Consider the following 14,709-nt stretch of genomic DNA (forward strand, 5'->3'; position numbering starts at 1 on the left):
TCGTGTTTCCCGCCCACTGTCACAGCCAGGTCTTCAATGCGGCTCTTCGCTTCGAGGGAGACGCTGGACTGGACAGCCGGCCAGAAGCCGCCCACCGCGTCCTCGGCCATGGACACCACTCTCCGCTTCCAATCTATATTTCCCTCTACCCATTCACCTGCAGACGCCGAAACGTGTTCCCATTTAGGGTTGCATAAATAGCGTATTTTTCTGTCCTCAACGTCTCCTCCTCCTCTTTGAGTTGTTGGCTTAATCGGTGCGACACATTGTCGAACAACGTAAGCATGAACCTAACCCAAAATGCACAAGCTTCAGTGGTGGTTTCGGAGAGGGTGCATATCCTTTTAAACACGTCTGAAAAGTATTCATCCTAATAATTGCCATACATACCCGTTTTGTTGCGTATGTGTCAGTAACCCATCTTTTCATACCCTGTTGCAGATTTTTGGAACGCTGCTCTCTGAAGATGGAACCACCGGGCCCACGCCAAAACCAAGTCTTTGTAGCAAAAGAGATAATGTAAGAGGGCTTTCATTTTTTTCTCGGCAATGATCTTTAGCGTTACCACTCGCAACAACGCAAGCCGATTTATTTCAGGGTGACATCGCAGCAGAGCCAGTACATCAGGCAGCACCGAGACTGGTTTGTGAGTCGGGAAAAGCTGTAGAAACGTCATCAGGGCCAGCGTGTGAGCCGGGCCAGTGTCACCGATAAATCTGTTCAAGTGCGCCTACTAATCCACCACGAAGCATCACAAGCGGATGAAAAGAAAATTCTGTCAACATGTGCTACACAAACAGAGCCTGAATCTGTTTCTTCAGGTATGTCTCCGCATTTGCCGTGAGATAAAAAAAAAACTGATTGTTTTGCGGCAAGAGCGAAGCAATGAATAATATAGCAGCAAATCGGAATGTTGTACCGCGTGCGGCTGCCAGCTCACTTTATGATTCCATCTCGCTTCGTTCTACAAAACGCCGGCGTTGGGGGTTGTTAACACGTCTTTATTTACGTTTTTCCTCTTGGAGAGCGGCGTTGAATGATCCGCATTGAGACGGGGGAGAAAAAAGAAACAGGGCGAACTGAGGAGGAACAATAAATGTGCGTTTTGCAAGCGGCTGCCATGGCTGTCTCGCCCGAGATGAAGACTGCTACCAGTGTTGGAGCCTCGGGTTCATTCAGGTACTCGTGCAGCGACCGTCATAGCTCGTTGGCGGCCGCTGCGATGCTGCGCCCGTGTTGTATGCGGTCCTGGAAAGAAGGCGGTTGCCATTCAGGGCGATTAAGGCATTGTCTGGGGTCTGCGTTCAGCGAGCAGTCTCAGATGAGGTCTTTGAGGTCCGCCCCAGTGTTGCAGGGGCTGTAGACGTCAACGTCTGAGGTGTCTAGGCCACCAGGGTTAGGGTTTAGTGCCCCCTTCTCGACATTTAACTAGGGGCTCAGCCCCTCTCGGCACGTTAACTATAACACTGCGGCAGCCATTCGACAAGCGCTATATATACTGTGTGTGTGTGAATATGTGCGTGCGTGCGGATATCGCTATCGCGTTAAACTCTTAAAGGCGAAGAGGGGTGTCGGCGCTTTAGGGGACGAGAGGAGGTATGTCGAAGGTTTTGTATACTGCGAAGAGATCACTACACCGGTGTAATTTCTTTCTTGGGCTCTTACATCCCTGGGATAGTACCAGTCGCTGTGTGTTTCAATTTCTTCTGGTTCCTTGCACAATATGTGTTCCTGTGGTTTCGACGGCGCGGATAGCATGGCGATAGCTAGTCGTTATTCGTCAGGGACTTTACGTCGCTATGCCTGTGAAATCAGAACATTTCGTTCTAAGCTGTACCTGGCTTTAGGGACAATATGCCTGAAGAGCCCAAAGAATCGCCAAGGCACGTTACAGGGCTAGTTAGCTCGGAATCATAATTCATATGGCGTATAGCGCACCACGACAGGGACAGAGAAGAGGGACGCACACACAGAGCGCTAACTTGCAACTAATGGTTTTATTTGCGATCGCACATGCTTTTTATACAATAACAGTGGATCGATAAAACCGAGAGAACAACATATAAAGATACAGCACAAAGCCTGCACGTGGTCATCACTAATCACAACAATCTGCACTCTCCCGTTTTTGAGGTATAGCTTACCATTCCGAACGTTCGTAAACCAAACAAGAAGATCGGTGTGAACAAATCTGCAACATATAAATTTTCGCTTTCAGTACGTGGTTCATATATACTTTTATTATTACTAAAAAAGTAGCAATAGTGCTGCATGCGGAGATACAGGCGAGCATTTCTCTTTTCTTTTTTTTTTTCATTTCTGTAGCGCATTCATACTTCGGTGACGGCCCAGTCAGTGCTTAGGCACGCAAACGCTATCCGGCTACACTGAACGCGCTATCCGCAACGAACGTTTTCGACACGGTAACACTATTTCCTTAATTCCCGCTATCACGCTCACGCTAAACTAAAGTAAGACAATTTTTACACATAATTAGACAGTTATAGACACCGCGCATGCGTATGCAGCATTCGCAGTGGCGTCTCTCGCCAGTGCGCGTGCATGCGTCATATTCATACGATATATCCGCTTTCGGACCGTGAAAAATCGTGAAATCCTCTTCCGGACCGAGACATCTCGCTGCATTGACGCTAGGGAGTCTTAGAATAGCGTACGCAAAGCTTTACGTTAGCGTTTGTCGCCACTGCGCATATACGTCGTACGAAATCATCTTGGGGGGGCCCCCGTAAAGTGACGGAAATAGCGGGCGACCGCAACGAATGCTATCTTTGCGTATGCTATACTAAAATGCCTAAAGACTGGCAAAGCGTGTGTACGGAAAGAACGCGCACCCTGATCTAAAACTGCCTAGTTTTAGAATAGGATACACAAATATAGCGTGCGTTTCCTGGGTACCGAAGAACTGGGGCGTAGCCAGAAATTTTTTTCCGCGGGGGGGGGGGGGGGGGGGGTCAACCATACGTCATGTTGTTCGTGCGTGCGTTTGTATGTATTCGTGTATATATACTAAAGCAAAATTGAAAATTTTCGGGGGGGGGGGATTTCAACCCCCCACCCCCCTTGGCTACGCCCCTGCCGAAAAGGATACTGTATCGACATGCGGGGTAGTGACAGAACCGTTTTTTAGTCTGTTTGGTATTCCGGTAATGCGAAGGCATAGCGTAATACCGGATGGCGTGTGCCATAGCTTTCGCCACTTCAAGTGGCGCCAGCTATGGAGCATAAAAACAACGAACAGTAACCTATGTCCTCCGAGATTTCAGGATTGCTACTCGCTAAGCCTGCAGCATTGATTATTTGAGTATGGCTCTCGAAAACAGTGCCGAATCGACACGAATGTATGACTCTCGAAAACGGTGCCGAATCGACACAAATGCTTTATATTCACGGGCGTGAATATAAAGCAAATAAAAGCATCAGTTCGGAGCTAAGGAGCTACAGAGCGCACGACGGCCACTTGCTAGATTCGAGGTGGACGGCAATCGCTTTCGGCGGCGCGGCCATGTTTACCGGGAGGGCGCATGCGCAGTTAACACCCATTATTCCGGTACGCGCAAAGCATTTTGCGTATAGCGGTGTGCCGGACAAATTAAAACGCTGTTTTAATTAAAATTAAGGCGCCGTTAAAATAAAACGGAGCCTGTTTACGTTACGTGTGCATAAACAACTTGCGAAGTTACCTCACGCGAAGCATTCACATGTTCCATTGGCAGATTTAGCTTCGTGCAATCCAAGTGCTCGCTCCAGAATTTTGGTGGCCCCACCAGCTCTCCCAGTGGAATTGGCCATCGGCAACAGCAAGCTGCTTTCGCTTCTGCAAAGCGGCGTGCACTTGAATACGGTCCCGCACAAAGAGCTGGCAGCGATCGGCGGCTCAGCGCGCTCAGGTTGTCGCCTATCAAAAGGGGGCAGTAGGTTTCAAGTAGTGCTACGCCACGCTCGTGCCCAAGCAGGTAACTGAAGGTGACTGGGTTGTCGGCCATTAGTAATACTTGACGCATTCGTCGGTGGCCGCCATCTCGCCTTTATTCTTTCCGGATGCTTACCCGCAAAGGCGTTGCGGAAATCGCGCGAAAGTCAGAATCGTTTATCCACCGATGTCTGCACTTCTATAGAAAAGATGCATGGAAGACCTTTCGCAGCACATTTTGGTGTCGGCAAGTTCAGCGGCGCAGTAAACTTTATCTTACAAAAAGTTATCGCGGTGTCCTGCGAGTACGCACTAACGCTTATTTATTTATTTATTTATTTATAGTACCCTTAAGGTATAAATACATTGCAGAGAGGGGGGCGTATACATAGCAAAAAAAGCATAAACAATAACCAGTAAAGGCATAGGACGAACCACTACTGATTACGCGGTGAGCGAATGCATTAGTCTCAATGAGACTCGGTCGGGGATTCGTCGTGACTACGTTTTAACCGTTAGTACGAGTAAAGCGGATACCTGTTAACGAGGTTTCACTGTACGCGGATCACATGCTTGCTGAGATGGGTGCCTGTCCGGTGGAGAGATGGACGCTGGCTTTTTCTTCGTCGATTGCCTTTTACCTTTTGCCCCTATGGACGACAAGAAAGTCGGTCTTTTCTGGCGCCAGTGTGAGTCCAATATCTCTGGTGAAGTCATCGATGCTATAGTTAGCTTGATTTGCATGGACTCCTATTGCTTTTCCAGGGAACGCACCTTTCGTATAGTCCCTATAGCGTCACATCTTCAGCATGAGTAACATTCCCAATGCGTTCGATTTCTTCAGGTCTTAGAGGAAAATAGGCTTTAGGACAAGATTGAATAGCGTAGGGGAGATTACGGCCCCCTGCAGAAGACTAATCCGGTTGTGAAGATAAGAGCTGCGCTCGTCGCCAACTTGAACCTGAAACGTTTTGCATTCCAGAAACGCGGCATTAAAGTTGTACATATTGCCCTTGATGTCCGTTTCTTGTGCAGCTTGCATAATTCATACAAGGGGAGGGCTTTCTGCGGTCGTTTGGACCTCTATACTCCAGCGACTATACGACGGCATAAAAGCGAGGTGTCCACGTTCTCCATTAGGCGAAGCATAATGTCTTGATTGGAAAGAACAAGTCTGAATCTGTGTTGGGTGTTCGGTAGAAGGCTGTCTTCTTCTAACCACCATACTAACCTTGTATTGACCGTGCTTTTGATAAGCTTGCAGAGTAATGACGTGACATGAACCGCTCTCAAATAACTGAAACAGTTCGGTGACTTGTTCGGTTTCGGAATAGATTTGAAAACTGAAGGACGTCAATCCGCTGAAAAATATCCATTTTTCCTATAAGGTTGATCTCCTCCAGAAGAGTGATTTTGCATCCTGCGGTGAGCTTCTTGCTAGGCGCTACTGTAATTGATGTGCGCTACCGATGTGCACGTGATATCGCGTACCGAGCTGTAAGTTGCCTTTAGTGTCAATTTAAGGTTAGGAAAGATGCTTAGTTCGGCCACTAGGCGAAGCATATAATATCCTGATTGGAAAGAACAACTCTGAATCTGTGTTGGGTGTTCGGTAGAAGGCTGTCTTCTTCTAACCACCATACTAACCTTGTATTGACCGTGCTTTGTATAAGCTTGTAGAGTAATGACGTGACAGAAACCGCTCTCAAAGCACTGAAACAGCACTGAAAGATGCTGCAGCACTGAAAGAACAGCACTGAAAAAGCACTGAAAGATGCTTAGTTCGGCCACTCGAAGGCGAGAATGACACCACCTCGTGCGAGGGAACAGGAGTAGTTGAAGAGAAAGCAGAATAAAGAGGCGAGCTTATCGAAGGTGTTGGGTTCTATTCCCGGTACCGTCGTTTTTCTAATGGGCAGAGAAAGTGGCCATTAGCTTGGTGTTGTGGGTACTCATTTATCGAGAAGGTTCATTCTTCTTTTCTCTAGCTTCTGTCACTCCCAGCTGTCTTCTCTTTCGACAATGACGCTGAGCCGTGCTCCCTTACTACTCGAACATTGACACTAACGAGGGCGAGCACAGGATGACTCTCCATCACAAAAACTGGTGAGCTGCTACAGGCACTGGGAACCGCACCTCGCGCCTCCCGTTTTCGAAGAGGACCCTTTGAACATTCAGCATAGCTGTGACTATTAGGGGTGAATGCAGTGGAGGAAGGTGAGCAGACAGCACAGATGAAGGTTCCTCTCCTCTTCTATGCTGGCTGTAGAAGTGTTTGTTGTGAATAAACAGTCAAAGTTCCTTCTGTACATCGTAAGGGAAAACAGCCGACATTCAAAGGAAGGCAGACAAAAAGAATTGAACAGTAAATGGATTTGAACCATGTTGTGGTGGGGTTGTTTGCTTGTCTGTGGCCTTTGCAGAACAAGTGGCGTACGTCGCATTCATTCATCACAGTTTTCTTGGTGCTGTCGCAGCCATAGATCACCTGCGCCTTGGCTGGTGTGTGGAGCACTACACACTAAACGCAAAAAATAAGCGCCACAACTTTGTATTTCGGATGGCTTGCCACGTTTCCTGGCGGCAAGTCCTCGCTACCGTCGACGCTACACCATGTCGCTACCGTAGCGCCTGGTATTCCGTCAGCGCCTGGCGCACCACGTGTGTTCGTTCTCTTCCATTTCGGTGACCGTGAAAGGTTGCTTTAAAGCGTCGTCTCCCGCTCGGGCATCATCCCTCGCATAGGTTCTCTGCGTGGCAACATTTGTCTGCGTAAAAAAGATGTCTTAGTTTTTCTGAGAGTTCTGCACTGGTGATGCCTTCCTTCAGTACAACACGTGCTGCGCCATCAGATATTTTGCGCTGGCCCAGAAGGGATCTCATGATACCCTACGCTTTGCTTGAAGTTGTTTCGTTAATCTGTTCACATATTTCCAACCGCTGCTCAAACGCCAGCTCCCCAGAAGTGTTGTATGCATTACCGAAAGAAATGTAACTAAAAACGTTACTCGTTACGCTAACGAAAAAGGAACGCGTTACCGCCTGTACGTTACCTACAAAAAAGGTAACGCGTTACCGTTACCGAAAAAAGTAACGCACGTTACTTTTGCCGTTACTCCAGGGTCAGAAATTGGAATCAGTGCGCCCTTGCTGCAAGAACCAGAATAATAATTTTATAAACCTCATATTTATGTTTCGCATAAAACCTATAACCGAACCTACGATTTTAGCTGAATTACTGATTTAACTAGAAAACTTTAACGTAATGTTTACTGTAGAGTTGCATGTGATGGCTAGTAACTTCGCGTCACCCATTCGCCAGCGCCTAGTTATCAAACAGCGATGCACGAACGCTGCTAAATCAACAAATGCTGATGTTTGCGCTTAGTTCTCGTCTGAATGCAGGGCGGTGCTCACGCGGCAGCGAGTTTTTCGATCGCGCGTCCCCTTTGCTGTCCGTTTTGTCATAAACGTAGAGGGAGGTAGTACGTGTGTGAACGCAGTGCATTCGGCTTCGTGAACATGCATCCGCCTGTGCTCGGCGCCGTTCGGCCTCCGCTTGCCGCTTTTCGTGACGCCGCTTTTCCGCGCGCCATGTCGCGCTGAGCCTGCATGCTTGCAGCTGTAGCCGAGTCCTAGAGATCGGCGGCGCCCAGCCTGGGTTCGTCTCGTCGAATGCCGACGGCTCCCCTAGGAACACAAGAGCATCCGCGTTAATTAGTGTCTTCATATCTCCTATCTTCTTCGCTTGCATGCTACGAAGTGTGCTCCGCACACACGAACGTTGGGGTTTCCTTCGTCGAAATTCGCACACCTTATGCGCGCCAGCCAGGTCCTCCGATGCGCTGAGCATTTTATTAGCACGCTCGCATTGGCCTTAATAATCTTTGGTATTTGAAAGAAGCGCATACTAGTGGGCTGCTTCTTTCTTCCGCAGCTGTCGATGCGATTAGAGCTGCATACAACTGCGCATATAACCATAGTGGAGGAAAAAATCCGTAAACAGGGCGTGGGTGCTGGAGCCGACGTTTCGACAAGTGGACTTGTCTTCTTCAAGGCTGGAACAAGAAGACAAGTCCACTTGTCGAAACGTCGCCTCGAGCACCCACCCCCTGTTTACGGATTTTTTCATCGCAAGCTTCCATCTTCCACTTCCTGCCGTTTTTATAGTGGAGGAAGAAGCTCGCAGATGCTACAAGGCAGCGCTGAACAAGGTGTAACCGCTGTTCGCCAATATGGCCGACTCACTCCGAACAGTGACATCAAGTGACATAGGTGTAAGCTGTGTATAGTATTGCAGGGACAACTTGCTGGCAACTACAACTTGTAGAATTGAAGCAACGGCTCTACTTCTAAGCTGTCGTCGGACAGCATGCCTCGCTTTTTAGTTAACACGTCCGCTCGTATTGTCAACAGCTGGCAGGCCGACAGCAGTCCGCGGCTGCGTCATAAGGATAGCTCTGGGAATGCGGCGCCTACGAGACGAAGGAGTTTTGTGTAAGACTTCCTGGATAATTCGAATAAAAAGTAGCGAGTAAAGTGATAGCTCACGTTACCAAAAATGTTAGCGTAAGTACGTTACCCGTTATAGTCAAGAAATGGTAACTAGTACGTTACTAAATTACCGAAAAAAAGTGAAGCGTTACCGGTAACGGCGTATTTGTAACGCATTACTGGCAGCACTGCTCCCCAGTATACTTCCGGATTTATTTTTCTAAAGAACGCAGTAAACCTCGTAGTGTCTGCGGACGTCCCTTCGCTGGATATTAATGCGATAGTGTTAAAGAGCTCGTTTCGCAGAAATTCCGCTGTCGGCGTCATTGGTTGTGAGCGAAAAAGCAGTGATATTGCTCCTGTCTTTTGAAACAGATAGCCAGTTGTGTGAAATAAGTAAAACAAATGTAATCACTGAATTACAATGCTAAGAAAATGTAATTGATTAAGGAATTTTTAACGTTCAAGCCGGATTGGTGTCAAGGGTAAAAGTATCTGCGGGTGTACTGTGTTGTTTGTGCTCGCTTTATCAGTGGTATGTGAGCTGTTGCACGTGTTTATATTCGCCCTAATTATCAACCAAAATGTTGCATGCTTTGAATATTGCCAAAACGACATTGCAACAGGCTGTTCTTGGAAATCATTTACCATTTTACGCTTATTTTGCAGCCTAATCCATTATAAACTTGGGATTGTGATGATGATATGACCATTTCTAGACTGCTGCATTGCATTGGCTATATTGAAACGTATGGAACTGACTGTTCACTTTTTGCACTTCTAGTCTATTGAACAGGGAATAAAATAATGCATATCACTACAATATGCAAGTCTCAATCATCAGCGCGAAGAAATTACGCTTGTCTCGCAAATTGCTCATTCAGACTACGTAATTAATAATACATGGTTCTATTTTAACACGAAAGTGTTTTATACCGGGGTTCACCGAGATTTCAGTGACGTATTTCCGTCACGGAAATGACGTCGAAAAAATTTACACGATCAGATGGCAAAGAAAAAAAAATTGGCCGCGTATCTGCGTGCTTCGCTGCAAATGTCGTCTAAAGACGATAGAAGAGGCGCTGCGTGAGATATGGACGCCATCTGGCAATACGTTGGGAAACATGAGTGCTGTGTTGCGGGCTGGTAGTCCCGGCGCAGCGGCATGCGAAGACCGGCGGTGACCAACTTGACCGGTGGGGACGCCGGCCAGCCCGAACACGCTGTTTGGCGCGATGCGCCGAAGGAGGAGAAACGTCCGCATTCAACGAGTACTCTCCACAAACTCTCTTATTTACACGTCGCCTGGGTAAAACAGGAATGCCAGAGCGGCGCCCCCTGTCGTTCGTACAATGCGATACTGAACCGAAACCGAAACACAACATGAGCTTGTGCAGAGGGCACGGAGGAAGACACGTTTCAGCGCAGTCGCATTTTCAGCGCACCTTAAGAAACTAGGGTTGTAACATGGTAGGGCGAGTAGGGCCAGAAGGACCGTCACGACGAAAACCTGCCTCCTCAGTCGTATTCGCCTGGAACGTTGGTGTGGCTTCGCGTTCCCTCCTCCGCTCCTGGCCTTTCCACAAAGCTACTGTCTAAGTATACGAAGGCCCCAACCGCGTCCTACGTCAAGCATCCCCAGCATCCACCAGTTGTACCTGTTCCTTAGGTCGCCAGGATGGCTCCTTTTCCGCGGGGGAGTGATTTGTAACATGGTAGGGCGCAGACAAGAACGCCTGCGAAAGCAGAAGACGAAGACGGTTGTTGTTGGCGCTCGCGCTTGCTCGGCTTGGACCGCTGATCGCTTCAGCTGTGGCAATCTTTTAATGAACGCGTTACTGTCTCAACGTTAAACGCATACCATCAAGGTCTTTAAAATTGCGTATCTATGTATTTTATATTAAAGGAACACACCACCTAATACTTACCTAATGATGTTACGCCTCAGATATGCGTAATATTTACTTTTTGATCGACAACGTTCACAAGTATGAACAGCCGTACCAGTTCAAGATGTGTGGGCGGTAAGCAAGTGGTTCAACTTTGGCCGGTTGGCTGAATCGGGTGACGTGCCGACAAACAGAAAGACAGAAAGACAGACCAAAACTTCTGCGTTTAAGTTCCCCAAGAAAGACTATCGTCTTTAAAAGTTCCGTCAAAGGGGCATCGAACCCATGACCGCTCGGTCCGCAACAACAGATGCCGGGCACGTTATCCACTGCGCCACGGTCACGGGCTCTAGGGGGCTTTACAAACGCGCCTTTTTTATATCTACCACTCTCCCGGTCTGCGGGGTGGTGTTGTCCTCTGGGAGCGGTAAAGTAACTCGTGATTACTGTGGCCTCCGCGATTAGCACCTGCAACGCGTTACACGTCCGTCCCATTCGGCGCGTCTTCAATAGAAGTTCAATTTTGTCAATGCCTTAACGCACCGCGAGGTGGCGATCTTAGCCCAAGCGTCGTATAAGCGTCGGCCTCGCTCATAGCATCACGCTAATCCAAACCACAAATAGCTCTGCGACGCGCGCCTGCCTCACCTGGCTGTAACACCTCGTTCCCCGATCACGCGCTCGCCCCGAGAAAAATCGCGGCCGGGCTACCGGGGCGGCACGACGCACTTTGCGTTTCCCTCTAGTCCGGCCGTGGTGTTCAATCACATTTTAACATGCCGCGGCATGGCGACCAAGTTCTGCGTCCAATATGCGACGCTCTTCTGGCTGTCACACCTCGTTCTCTGATTACGCTTTCACCGTTAACTACTACAGCTACCACAAGGGTTTGTTTAATAATTTAACATAGACGTTAGTCGTCGGGATGGAGATGTGCCACCAATCATCAAAGTGGGTGCATACACGTTAAACGGTGCCATAGCTGCAAGACATCAATATACATTGTGCAAACTCTCTTATGTCAATGTACAATGAACATTCAGTTACTTCTGTAAGGGCACGCTTTACTTTCGTGTTATTTCGATTCCTATGACGGAGGGATCAACCATGTTTTTTTTTACATATTGTCTGTGCTGAGGAAACAGTTTTGCAGATAAGCTGACGCAATGTTCTGCAATAGCCCTTTGATTTGACATTGCAAGATGTAAATAATGATCCGTAAGGGGGTGTGTAAGTGACTCAAGCATCATCTGGCGAGTAAGTGACGTTGCATTCCGTGGTATCACTACGCTTTCATTGAAGCAGCTAGGATACAGACATTAGTGGGAAATGTGTAAACTGTGGCGTTAAATAAAGAAACAGCGCCATATCTAATGGACATTGATCGACTTGTAGTCCTCAACACCAAAAAGCGTGGTGCCATTGTAATCCTTGCAATTTTTTTCAGTATTCATTTTTTTCCAGTTTGGTTGATATATAAGTCTTTCACCCATACTTTATTTCATATGCTTCATGCGTGAGAATATGAAATGGTCCTTTTGCTGTGCAGTGTTTTGTGGATATTTCTATGCAAACAAAAGTCCATACTTCAATGTGTTTATTGGCGCGTATTCAAACAACTTTGCCTCTTTAGATATAGCATCGGAATGACATTTAAATCAACTTTTTTTTGGCACCTGGTGTTCGCATGTATAAAGCATAGCACTTATGTGCTCCAAGATATTTTGATGCCAATGTACTGGGTCGGTGTACTGTTGCATAACAGTTGCTTTCGTTTGATTGAGACAAGGTGATCATCTACTGCACTTACATGATGAGCAACCATTGTGTACTATACTGTTGCCTGCTGGAACAGCATAGTTCCATATAGAGTATGACATATAATTTGCATCACCTTTGTGTGCTCTCGGTGGATTTGCAGGTTCCTTGTCCTTTGCGTCCCCGGAGCAGTCTTATTCTTTGGCGTCTGTTCGAGGTCGACTCCATTCCTGCCAGCAGTGCACCTATGTGACCCTGGACAAGTCAACGATGAACAGACACCTTCAGAAACATATGGGCGAGCTCCCCTTTCAGTGTCACATGTGCCCAGCTGCATTCACTGCGGAGTCGAAGCTGGTGACTCACATACGCTCTCACACAGGAGAGCGCCCCTTTTCCTGTGTCCACTGCAGTGCATGCTTTACGACAAAATCTCACCTCGTGAGACACATCCGCACGCACACAGGAGAGCGCCCCTTTTCCTGTGTGCACTGCAGTGCAACCTTTGTGCAGAAATACCACCTCGTGAGGCACATCCGCAGGCACACGGGAGAGCGTCCCATTACCTGTGCCCACTGCAATGCATCGTTTGTGATGCAAGCCGACCTCGTGCCGCACATGCGCATTCACACAGCACAACCCCTATTCTCCTGTGTCCACTGCAATGCATCCTTTACGCAGAAAAAGAACCTCTTGAAACACGTCCGCATGCACACAGGAGAGGGATGCTTTTCCTGTGTCCAATGCAATGCATCGTTTGTGACTAAATGCTACCTCGTTGAGCACATGCGCTCTCACACAGGAGAGCGTCCCTTCTCCTGTGTTCACTGCGGTGCATCCTTTTCGCGCAAATGGAGCCTCGTGACACATATACTGACTCACACAGAAGAACGTCCCTTCTCCTGTGTCCATTGCGATGCATCCTTTAAGCAGAAAAAGGGCCTCGAGAGACACCTCCGCACTCACACGGGAGAGCGTCCCTTCTGTGCCCACTGCAATGCATCCTTTCCACGAAAACGCCTCCTCATAGACCACATTTCCCGCCATCATAAAAATGAGAAGCCATGAATGTGACGGGCCTATGGGCTTTTCTTAAGAGGTGTGGCCGAGAGAGCAGAGTTTGTTCAGTAAAAGTCACTGTGAAAGTTTGGTTTCAAGGGACCCTAAATACAAATTAATAACATTTTATGTAAGAATGAAAGGCCAATATTTGAGAACGTCTAAAACGTCAGTGTTAGCAGCAGTGCTCTAATAGACGAGAAATTTATGTAAGTATAGCGCACAATATGCGCCACAAGTGGGACATTTTGGAATGAGCCCGATGACGTCAAGAGTCCCGAATACAGTACTCACTAGTACTCAGGCTACTTATAAGGAAAAATAACGTTCCGTGCATTACGAAACGCACTTGAATACTGCTTGTGGGTTACTATTTGAGTCATGAAATAAAGAACCTAACAGCGAAGCTGTTGAGCAAATCCTTCCTCGTGAGTCGATCGCAGAAAGCTATCATCATCTAAATGAGTGTACGCCACTGTGCGGCCAATCAGAACTGTCATCATCGCAAACGGTTATGTGGAGCAGAAATTGGGTAAGTACCGCTACTCGCCACCGGTACACTAAAAATGAAGAAGGTAGTCGTTAGCCCAAGAAATTGCCGCGATGCGACGGCGGCGAGCCGAAGACCCCGAGTACTTACAACGAGGAAGTAGTAGAGAACGGGAAAAGCAACGGCGGCTGCGAGAAGACACCGAAGCGATGGAAGGCCTGCGCCAACGACGATGCGCCCGTAGATCTATGAGAAGTGCGAACGCTTGCGTTCAGCGCGAGTTTCTGTCTCTTGGAGTTTGGACAACCGTGTTGTGTCTTTCACTGTCTATGGTTTAACGCTAACCTCTCTGCGTTGAGAATCAACGTGGAAGCAGTCTAGCTAAAGCGTAGCAACAACCTAGAAGCAACCTAATCAAAATCTGCATCACCTTGCTATGGCCTAGAAGCAACCATATTAGTCTTCAGAATCGTCCAGTTGCTGTTTCAAGCCTTGCGCGGTTTAGTGCGAGCTTCGCCATTTTTTTTTTTTTTTTTTTGCGTTGCCTTGGAAAACGGCGCGAAAGGTTGAAATTTTTCAGTTTTCGCCGCCCGCTTCGCTCACGCTGTCGCGGCTCAGTGATAGTTTCCGCTTGCGTAGTCGCATTTCAAGGATAGTTTCATTGTCGGAAATTGCTGCGCTTGTCTTGCTGACTCGCGAGATTCGATCGAACTGCAAATTACAGAATATGCCACGTCCATATATGTTCGAATGGCCGAATCGTGTACGCCACTTGACCAAGCGCTGCAGCAACGAAATCGGCGACTTTCCAATGGGTGCCACGCAGGGAACTCCTACGCTCGAAGTGTGCAAATGCCCCACTTTTGCAACAGTGGGATGAACAAGAACAAAAAAAAAAAAAAATCCGGCAGATCCCACGCACTGTGAGAATCGATGTAATGCGAAGCAGCCAGCAAAGAGCTGCATACATCGCTCTGTTTATTTTTGAGCCAAATGAAATCATTCATGCCATGGCATCTAGTTCACCATATATCGCACGTTTGCCATGCACAATGTGGTATATACCTTGCCAATGAAACGTATATTCT

General features: G+C 47.8%; 1 long non-coding RNA gene across 1 annotated transcript in view; it reads left to right on the top strand.

Moving 5' to 3' along the window:
• The window catches only part of LOC125756188 (uncharacterized), a 31,553-nt gene extending 18,003 nt beyond the window's left edge, over window positions 1–13,550 (top strand). The window contains exons 2-4 of the long non-coding RNA XR_005183434.2: window positions 442–519; window positions 598–821; window positions 12,236–13,550. This is a non-coding gene — a long non-coding RNA (uncharacterized LOC125756188). The remainder of the gene's footprint in view (window positions 1–441; window positions 520–597; window positions 822–12,235) is intronic.
• The last annotated feature ends 1,159 nt before the right edge of the window (window positions 13,551–14,709 follow it).

The sequence above is a fragment of the Rhipicephalus sanguineus genome, chromosome 4 (assembly GCF_013339695.2).
Source record: "Rhipicephalus sanguineus isolate Rsan-2018 chromosome 4, BIME_Rsan_1.4, whole genome shotgun sequence".
Lineage (NCBI taxonomy): Eukaryota > Metazoa > Arthropoda > Arachnida > Ixodida > Ixodidae > Rhipicephalus > Rhipicephalus sanguineus.